This window comes from Balaenoptera borealis (assembly GCF_965194805.1).
Source record: "Balaenoptera borealis genome assembly, chromosome: 11".
Taxonomy (NCBI): domain Eukaryota; kingdom Metazoa; phylum Chordata; class Mammalia; order Artiodactyla; family Balaenopteridae; genus Balaenoptera; species Balaenoptera borealis.
The window spans coordinates 95,690,067-95,700,567 of NC_138868.1; the positions used below are offsets into that span (position 1 = coordinate 95,690,067).

A 10,501-nucleotide genomic window follows, 5' to 3' on the forward strand; every position below is an offset into this window, starting at 1 on the left:
TCATCCAGAAATAACTTCATGCATTTCCTTCCAGTCTTCAATATGTATTTATTTTTTGAAATGATGAGAACAAACTTGCAGGGGAATTTCATATTTTTCAAACTCAAAAGCAAGTGGTAACCAAAAAGCTCAGTCAGCCTTCTGGGATGGTGCAGTTTGGTCCAGCACTTCCTGCTGTTGGTGTCTCCTGGGAAGCAGAGGAAGGGAGGGACTCTCAAATCACTGTGAGCTACTGGCTATTCCAGGTGAAGTGCCCAAGAGTCCCAAGGAAGGTGTCTTTTTTTTGCAGACTGTGTTTGCCTTCCAACCCTAAGATGTTCCTCATGGTCAAATGTGCTCTCCTTCTCTGCAGTTACCAGGGGGTCTCCGCAGGGAGGATTAGCCTGGCTGGAGATGTGTGTGTGTGTATTTTCCTTTCTCCCTAACTCACTGAGAGCTTGGCAAGGCCAGGAGAGAGGCAGCTGATTATTTTTAGCCCCTTGTTCCTCAGAATGGATTGTGCATAACAAAAGAATGCTAATGCTCAGTGTCTTTATGAAAGCACTGGAGTTCATCAGCTTTGCAAAGAAGTGAAATTAAATCAAGATTTAATTGGGATATGCATGTTTTATTCATGCTACTAACCACAGGAGAAGCCAGCAAGCTGAAGGTAAAAAAGAGGGGAAAAAGTCTTTTGAAAAGTTGTTTCTCTCTGATTAAATAGAGATAGTTTCCAACTTCAAAGGCAGCAGGCCTTTAATGTATTTTAAATACTCAACTATGCTTGGCCTGGCCAGTTCTGTTGCTGGTAGGTGACAGCAACCCAGGCGTGCCCTACTCCTGCCTTCATGTCCTGGCCTCCAAAGCATGTATGTGGCTCCTGGTCCTACCGTCTGTGCTTCAGTATGAGCCCTAGAAACAGCTGTCCCAGGACTCTGGGGAGAGGTGGGCACAGCTCAGGGGATCTAGAGTTATCCCTCAGCATATGAGTAGCTCCTACTGCCCACATCTGAAGAACAAATAATACTGAGGAATAAGACTTTTCTCCTTCATCAGAGACTTCTCCCCTGGAAGGAGACATGTTGAGTATCAAGCTATGTTAGGTACAAAGAAAAGGCAGTCCCAGCCTGAGTCTCTTGCACCTAACAATATAGAACAAGAGATTAAAGAAAGACCCAGATAATATAGGAAAAAGAGAGAGAAAGGCAAAGTTTGCTGGAAAGGTTTCAGAAGCTCTGACAGATCAAAGGAAAGAGCAATCCAGTAGGAAGACCAAAGAGAGCTTTATGGTTGAGATGAGATTTGAGCTAAGTTAGAAGAATGTCCACAATTTCTGTGTGTACAATGGGGAGCAAGTGTTCCAAGCAGTGAAACTCTGAGTCAAGTTGCTGGAGATGGAAAGCTTGAAAGATGTTTCAGGGAAGACAAAGAGTCTGATTGGCTATGGCTTGTGGTGCATATGGTGTAGCAGCAGGAGAGTCTGGCAATATAGGTTGGGACAAGACCATGGAGAGCCTTAAACTCAGGCTGAGCAGTTTATAAAATGAGAGGATTAGCTAAAGTTTAGGCAAAAATAGCCCTTCATATTCATAAATTCAGAGGTCCATAGAATTGGAAAAGATTTTCAGAATTATCTGGCCCCAAGATTTCTATGGCTAACCACCTCCTGTGACCATAGCAGACATCATTCATCCATCTTGGCACTCTTTTCTTCTGAGGTTAGAAGGAAGCTTACAGTCTTTTTGAACAAAGCAAATTAGTAGCCACTGCTAGATTCTGGCTATCTGAATTCCTTTCCTGACACTCTTGAATATACCATATCTCAAAAATATCTGCATGAAGTGCGTGGGACTGGTGCTCCCAGCTTTCCATAATAGTGGGCTAGGTTATTTGGTTCTAATTACCCATTGAGAAAAAACTACAAGTCCTCTTAAAAGTATCAAATAGATAACAAGATAGTAAGGAATTACTGGGAAAATTAATTAAGGGAAAACGTGAACAGTAAAGGCAACATAAAAGACATTTTTGCCTTAAGAGCATTGGCCAATTTGGGGAATTTTGAACTTTGTTTTGAAGTCCTTACTAAAAAAAGGGGGAAAAATGAAAATCCAAGATCTGTACAAGATTTGAAGTCTAATATGTGATACATTCCACAACAAGCTGGTGTAAATGTAAACCAGAAGGAATCCAGCCTGCCTACGGTTTTGCAATCTTGTTTCACATCTTCTACATGGTCCAAGGAGCCTTAGGGCATAAACTTGGCATAGGGTGGTCCTATACTGATATATCTATGGCACTTGAAAGAAGAAATGAAATTTTTCTCCAAAGGAAAGCACTTGCATCCTTGGCCTCAAATATTACAAATAATTATTTTAAATATAATGGATATCATAAAATCAAAGATAACCAAGTCACAAAGAACAAAATAAGCATGGAAAAGCAGAAACAAACAAAGCAATAGAAATATATCAACAAGGAATTTAGTATCAAAATGACCAGAGAGAAGTTATAAAACAATTATGTTTACCCTGGGTTGCAGCTTGGATTCTCAGGGACTCAGACTCTGAGATGGATATTAGAGTTTAGAAAGCTTATTGGGGGCCAACACCTGTGGGAGAAGAAAAGAAAGCAGGATTGGGCAGAGGAAGAAGTCAGACTGAGATGCAGTCTCAACAGGCCTCAGCCAACACGAGAGGAAGCTCTGAAGCTAGGATGGCACTTCAGAGATATCCTGAATTGGAGGGAGAGATTTACGTTGTTAAATTCCCATTACAAGCAATCCTTAGATATGACTCACCCCTAGGAAGAACCTCTTTTCAACTAAGGTAAGGAACCTCTTTTCCACCAAGGCAAGATCCAAAGAGGTTGTCAGACAACAACATTCCCATCAGCTGAGTAAAGGAATCTCTTATTCCTGAAAGGGAAGTGGGCAGTGCAGCATAGCATCCATAATGCTCTGTTTGAGGAAATAAAAAGAAGTGTAAATATATATGTATGAGGAGGAAGCTATAAAGATTGTCAGAGTAGATTTTTTTTTAAAAAAATAGAGCTTCTGAAAATGAAAAATCCAACTATTAAAATTAGAAATCCAAAGATGAGTTTAATTGCAGATCAAACACAGCTGAAGAAAGAATTAGTAAACTGGAAGATATGCCAGAAGAAAGTAGCATATGTATGACATGAAGAGACAGAAAGCTAGAAGATGAAGAGTAGTCAAGTGATACACCGGATAGAGTGAGGAGGTCTAACATACATTTAATCAGAATAACAGGAGAGGAGAGAGAAAATAGGGCAGAAGCAATATTTGAAGAGATAGTGGCTAAGAATTTTCAGGACCAATGAGTGTCATAAATCCATAAAATCAAGAAGCCTTATAAATGTAGAAAACACGCAAACACATCATAGAACAACATAGACAAAGAGAAAATCTTAATAGAAGATTTAAAGAAATACAGGTTGAAAAAAAAAAAAAAAAAGAAATACAGGTTGTTTTCAAATGAATGAGAGGTTAATTGCTGACTTCCCAACAATAATAAAGGAAACTAGATGGCAAAGGAAGAATGTCTTAAGTATGTTGACAAAATTGATAGCTAATGAATAATTCTACACTTAGTGGAAATATCTTTTAATAATGAGCACAAAATAAAGACATTTTAGGTAAACTAAACAGAGTTGTTATCAACAAACCCTCAGTAAAATAAATTCTAAATGATGTATTTCAGGCAGAAAAAAAAATGATTCCAGATGGAAGATGTGAAATGTAGAAAGGAATCAAGAGAAAGGAAGGTTGTAAATAAGTGGGTACTCCACATGAACATTGAATATACAAAAGAATAAAATCTTGAAGCTTAATTTTAAAAATATAGAATTAATGGAGTTAAAGTGTTATAAGATCTTTGGGTTATGTGTTATGAAGATTAAGATATTCACATTTGGCTTTGATAACTTAAGCATACATCTTATATATTTTAGAATATATTGGTCATGATTCAGCACAGAAAAAGAAACAAAGTATTTCAAGCAGGAAAAAAATAAATATAAGGAATTAGTAGTTTTTAAAAAAATCATTGGAAAGATTGGAGAAGCAAAATCAGAAAGGCAGTGAAATGCAGTGTCCAACTGCTGCAAAAATTCATGTTTTCCACAACCCATACATCAGCCATCACCACTGTCAAAGAAGGAAAGGTCATTCCTTCATTCCTGCTCTCCAGGTTATATATGAGTATATTCATTGGCAGAACTTACATTGCACTTCAAAATCCAGTGTTAAAGAGTTTGAGAAATTTCGTTTCAGGTTTCCAGCTCCTGGGATATAGAGACAAGCACAGAAGAAGATGGTAATGAAAGATGATTACCACTAAACATTATCCAATAGCAAAACAATAAAAATAGTGTATAATATCCAAAGAAGTAGCTTTGCTACTATGTTTTATTCTAGAATTGTCATAGTTTTCAGGTTTACATTAATGTATATAATCTATTTTAAGTTTTTTTGTATATTGATTGGAATTCATTTTTTTGCACATGGATATCCTTTTGTCGAAAAGACTATATTTCTCCCATGGAACTGCCTTTGCCCTTTGTCAAAAATCAGTGTGTGTGTGTGTGTGTGTGTGTGTGTGTGTGTGTAATTTTTAGATTACAGATTCTCCATTCTGTTCCATTGATCTGTCAGTCTATCTGATGCCAACATCACACTATCTTAATTACTGTACCTTTATATTGAATCTAAAAACAGGTAGTGTTAACTCTCTACTTTGCACTTCTTTTTAAAATTTATTTTAGCTATTCTACAACCTTTACATTTCAATGTAACTTTTAGAGTCAGCTTGTATATATCTACCAAAAAGAAGCCTTATGGCATCTTAAATAGAGATTGTCTTGAATCTATTTGAGGACAATTGACATTTTAACAATACTGAGCCTTTGAACCTATAAACAAGGTATAGCTATTCATTTATTTAGGTCTTCTTTTATTTCTCTTGACAATTTTTTTGTAGTTTTTAGTGACAGGTTTTGTATATATTCTTCCAGTTTTACACCTAATTATTTCATATTTTGACGCTATCATCTTTTAAAAATATTTTAATTTCTAATTGTTCATTGGTAGTATATAGAAATACAGTTGAATTTTGTATTTGATCTTGCAATCTGCAATCTTGCTAAACTCATGTATTAGTCTCAGTAACTTTTTTTTAATAGGTTGCATCCCATTTTCTAGATAGACAATCATATTGTATGTGAATCATATGTGTATGTATGTTAAGACAGTTCTACTTCTTCCTTACCAATCTGGATGCCTTTTATTTCTTTTTCTTGCCTTATTGCACTGGCTAGAAACTCCAACATAATGAATAAAAGTAGTGAGCCTGGATATCCTTGTCTTGTCCTTGATCTTAAGGGGGAAAAATTCAGCCTGTCATCATTGTGGTATTGACTAGAGGTTTTTATAGATTCCCTTCATATGATTGAGGAAGTTATTTTCCAATTATGTTTGCTAAAAGTTTTTTTTTTTAATCAAAAATGGATGTTGAATTTTGTCAAATGCTTTTTCTTCATCTGTTGAGAAAATTATGTGGTTATTCTCTTTCAGTTTGTTAATACAGTGAATTTGATTCATTTTAAATGTTAAATCAACTTTAACATTGATTCATGGGATAATTCATGGAATAAACCTTATTTGGTCAAGATATACTATTGTTGATTTGGTTTTTTAAAATGTTGTTTATAATCATGGCATCTATGTTTATGAGGAATATTGTTCTGTAGTTTTTTTGTACTGTTTTTGTCTGGATTTGTTGTCATGGTACTGCTGACTTTAGGATGAGTTGGTAAGTATTCCCTCCTGTTCAATCTTTGGAAGAGTTTGAACAGAATCATTCTAATGTCTTCCTTCAGTGTTTGGAAGAATTTACAAATGAAGCCATTTGGGCCTGGAGTTTTCTTTGTTGGAAGGTTTTTACTTACAAATTTAATATCTTTAACAGATACAGGGCTATTCAGGCTATTTCTTCTTGAATGAGCTTTGATAGTTTGTGATTTTCAAGGAGTTTTATATTATACTTAATTTATTAAATGTATTATCATAAAATTGTTCATAATAGTTCCCTATTACCCTTTTAATATCTATAGAATCTGTAGTGACATCCCTTTTCATATCTGATATTGGCAACTTGTGTCTTCTCTCTTTATTTTTCTCCGTGATCAGTTTGGTTAGAGGTTTATCAATTTTGTCATTATTAAACAATATTTATTGCTTATTATTACATTATATATATACATATATTTATTAAAAAATAAGCTGCTGAATTTATTGATTTTTTAAAATATTTCTATTTCATTGATTTCTACTGTGATCTGATCTTTATTATTTCCTTTCTTCTACTTATTTTAGGTTTTATTTGATTTTTTTCAGTTCTTTAAGGTGGAAGCTGAGTTTATGTGTTTGAGATCATTTTTTTCTAAAATGGATATTTAGTGGTATAAGTTTGTCTCTAAGTACTACTTTAATAATCCCACAAATTTTGGTACATTGTGTTTTCATTCAAAGTGTTTTTGACTTTGTCTTTTGGTTTCTTCCTTGACTCATAGGTTATTTAGAAGTATGCTATTTGGTTTCCTAATTTTCAGGAAATTTCCCAATATTTTTGTGGTTTTGATTTCTATTTACTTCCATTTTGGTTAGAGAATGTACTTTACATGACTTGAATCTCTTTAAATTTATTTAGATTCATTTTAGGGGCCTGAATTTGGTCTACCTTGATAAATGTTCCATGTGCATTTAGAAATAATATGTATTCCACAGTTGTTGTATGGAATATCCTATGGATATCAGTTAGGTCAAGTTGTTTGATAGTGTGTTTCAGTCTTCTATATCATTGCTGATTTCCTGTTACTTGTTTTTATCAAGTATTAAAAGAGGAAAAATCTCTAAGAGAAATCTCCAACTATACCTGTGGATTTGTCTATTTCTTTCCTTAGGTCTATCAATTTTTATTTCATGTATTTTAAAACTCTATTATTAGATGCATAAATGTTTAGAATTGTTATATGCTATTGATAGATTTATCCCTTCATCATTATGACATAAAGGTCTTTATTTATTGTTCTATTGTAATATTCTTTGCTATGAATCTAATTGTCTGACACTAATATAAGCACTCCAGCCTTATTTTATCTTTTATTTTTTTTGGCCATGCCACACGGCAGCTTGCAGGATCTTGGTTCCACAACCAGGGATTGAAACCAGGCCCTCATCAGTGAGAGCATGGAGTACTAACCACTGGACTGCCAGGGAATTCCCAGTAGTTTTTTTTTTTTAATATGGATTCCATTTTAATATTTATGATTAGCTTTATAATATTGTATAATTTATATTACAAAACACATTTGCTGGATGCCTATGCTTTCTTTCTTTTTTTCACACACACACACACACACACACACACACACACACACACTGTATTTTATTTTTGCAAGAGATAAATAAACTGACACCAAGCATTATAAATGGATGACCACAACAAAAGCAACAATGATTGCAATTACCAAACACGAAACACACTCATACTATGTCATAATATTGACATTCAGTCCAGTAATCCTCCACTGTAACAGCTCCTTTACTTTGCAGTGAAGACTGATTTGTATATTTTTTGCCTCTGAGTCCTTGTGGGATTTATTTTTTTTTTAATTCAAACAGAAAGTCACAAAAATTATAATCATCCTCATCAGTTCACTTAGTCCCATGTAATTCATTTTTTTTTCATCTTGATCTTTTGTTAGCAGTTTTTTGTTATTTTTTTCACTCCAGCCTTCTTTTAACTAGTGTTAGTATAGTGTGTCCTTTTCTATCATTTTATTTTTTACAATATTTACTATCCATTCATGATGAAAAGAAAACACTTAGCAAAGTAGGAATGGAGGGAAACCTCTTTCTTTTGATAAAACTTATCTACCAAAACCTATAGCAAACATCATACTTAATGGTAAAGCTCTGGATGCTTTCCTTTTGAAAGCAAGAACAGGAAAAGGAATTTCATTACCCCCACTTCTATCAATTCAATATTGTACTAGAGGTTTTGACCAACACAAAAAAAACCTTCCTTCTCCCTTTACCACCCCCCAAAAAATGACTGAAAAGGAAAAAAAAGTCATCACTTAAAAATGATATAACTGTGCACAAAGAAAATCCAAAAAGAGTCCATAGATAAATTTTTAAATGTAATAAGAGAATTTTAACAAGTTTGCTGGATATAAAATAAATATAAAAAATATTTGTTAGAATATTTGCACCACCATATATCAAGACTTACTATAAAAGATATTATAACTAGGTTGGTGTTGCATTGGTGCAGTGATAGTAAAATAGAGCAATGCCATAGAATAGCAAGCCAAGCAATAGACTCTTGATACAGTGCAGAGGTAAGCCCTGCAGAGAATTAGATAAAAGACAGACTTTTCAAAAACGGTGCCAAGAAAATTGGATATCCATATGGAAGAAAAAGAAATTAGATATCTGCCTCACATCATACACTAAAATCAATTTCAGATGGATTAAAGACCAGATTGTGAAGTCAAAATTATATTGCTTTCTGGAATTTCAGGTCCAGAACAAGATACTATAGATTGACTTTTCCCTGCTCCTCTCTCTAAATATAACTAAATACCAAGAAATTATTAAACAGAGAGTGATTAAAGACTCTGAAAGCTGGAAAGAAAAAGACAGACTGGCTAGAGACCTCAGGACTTGAGGAATAACAATGTGGTGAGTTCCCTCCTTTTGTTGTTGTTGTTGTTTTTCTTTGTTTGTTTTATATCTCTCATATATCCTTGAACTAGGCACTGGAGAGGCCTATGACCCAGAACAACTGACAGGCATAGATAAAGACAAAAAAAAAAAAGAAAAAAAACAACAACAGAAAAAGGCCTCTCTCTCCTGCCAAAGGACCAAGAAAAGGGAAGTCCAACAGAAATCTAGTGAGGAATCTCAGTCCCTGCTCCATCACTAGAAAACCAGCAACGGCAGCAATGAAAACACAGCCACCTCAGCCCTGCTCCACATCCAGGACCCTGGTGAGTGGTCTATTCTGCTTACAGCAGCAGCAGAAAATCCCCAGGCCATCTTGCCCCTGCTCCATGAGCCATGCTCAGTGGGTGATCTAATTCATAGGTAGCAGTGAAGCCCTAGGCTGTCTAAGCTGCCACTGCACAACTGGGGCACTGGTGGGTTATCCCATCCATCAACAGTGGCAACAGCAATGAAGACCCATGTCTCCCTGCTTTCCACCTAGAGGCATAGGGAGACCCAGGCTAAGGGATTTTTTTTCTTCTTCTCTACCAAAGGTCTCTCAGTAACAGGTGGCCTAAGGAAGTACCTTCTGGCACTACAGATAATGCTAGCAGGCATTGAACAAGTGTCCCAACAGCACTAGAAGAACAAAGCAGGCCGAAATAATATTACAAGAACTCAGAAAACTAAATTTTCATTAGAACTAAAGTCACAAAAATAAGGCAGAACCTATATGCTAAACTTTAAAAAGGCAACTTTCTGCTAAAATAGGTTTAGATGAGATCAAAAGTCCCTTAACTAAATGACCAAAATGTCCAGGATACAATAAAAAATCATTCTTCATACTAAGAACAGGAGAACCACAACTTGAAAATGAAATGACAATCAGCAGACACTAATCCTGAGATGTTGAATTATTTGACAAGAATTTTAAAGCAACTCTGACAAAAATGCCCCCATAATCAATTATAAATTCTCTTGAAACAAAGAAAAATATAGAAAATCTCAGTAAAGAAATAGAAGTTATAAAAAAGAACCAAACAAAAATAAACTCAAAAATACAATAACTTAAATGAAAAACTTGCTGAGTGGAATCAATAGCAGAGTGGATATGACAGAGCACTGAATCCATGAACCTGAAGTCAAATCAATAGAATTTATTCAGTCTGAACAATAAAGAGAAAATAGACTAAAGAAAAAAACAGTCTCAAGGATTTATACAACAAACATCTAACATTTATATCATTGGAGTCCCAGAAGAAATAATAGCTGAAAACTTTCCAAATTGGTGTGAAACGTAAAACAACTATACCCCAATAAAACAAACAAACAAACAAACAAAAAAACCCTACAGATCCATGAAGCTGAGTGAATCCCAAATAGGATAAAGCAAAAGAAATATACACCAAGAAATATCACAAACTTCTAAAAACTAATAGTGAAGGAAAAAAATCTTAAAAACCACCAGAGATAGAGGACACATTATCTATTAAAAACCACCAATTTGAATGACAAAGGATGTCTTATCTGAAACCATGTGGTAGACAGAAATGGCATAACATTTTTCAGTCCTTAAGAAGTGGCAACCCTGAATCTGGTGAAACAGACAACAAGGTTTTTTTTTTTTTTTTTTTTTTTTTTTTTGCTTTGTTTTGTTTGTAGACATAGACAGGCTTATTTTATTTTATTTTAAATTAATTTTTATAGGAGTATAGTTGATTAACAATGTTG

At 34.6% G+C, this 10,501-nt stretch overlaps 1 long non-coding RNA gene across 1 annotated transcript; it reads left to right on the forward strand.

Moving 5' to 3' along the window:
* The first annotated feature begins 400 nt into the window (after positions 1–400).
* On the forward strand, positions 401–10,116 carry LOC309604823. Its single transcript, XR_014231087.1, has 2 exons — positions 401–3,434; positions 3,465–10,116. It is a non-coding gene; the product is annotated as an uncharacterized lncRNA (long non-coding RNA).
* The last annotated feature ends 385 nt before the right edge of the window (positions 10,117–10,501 follow it).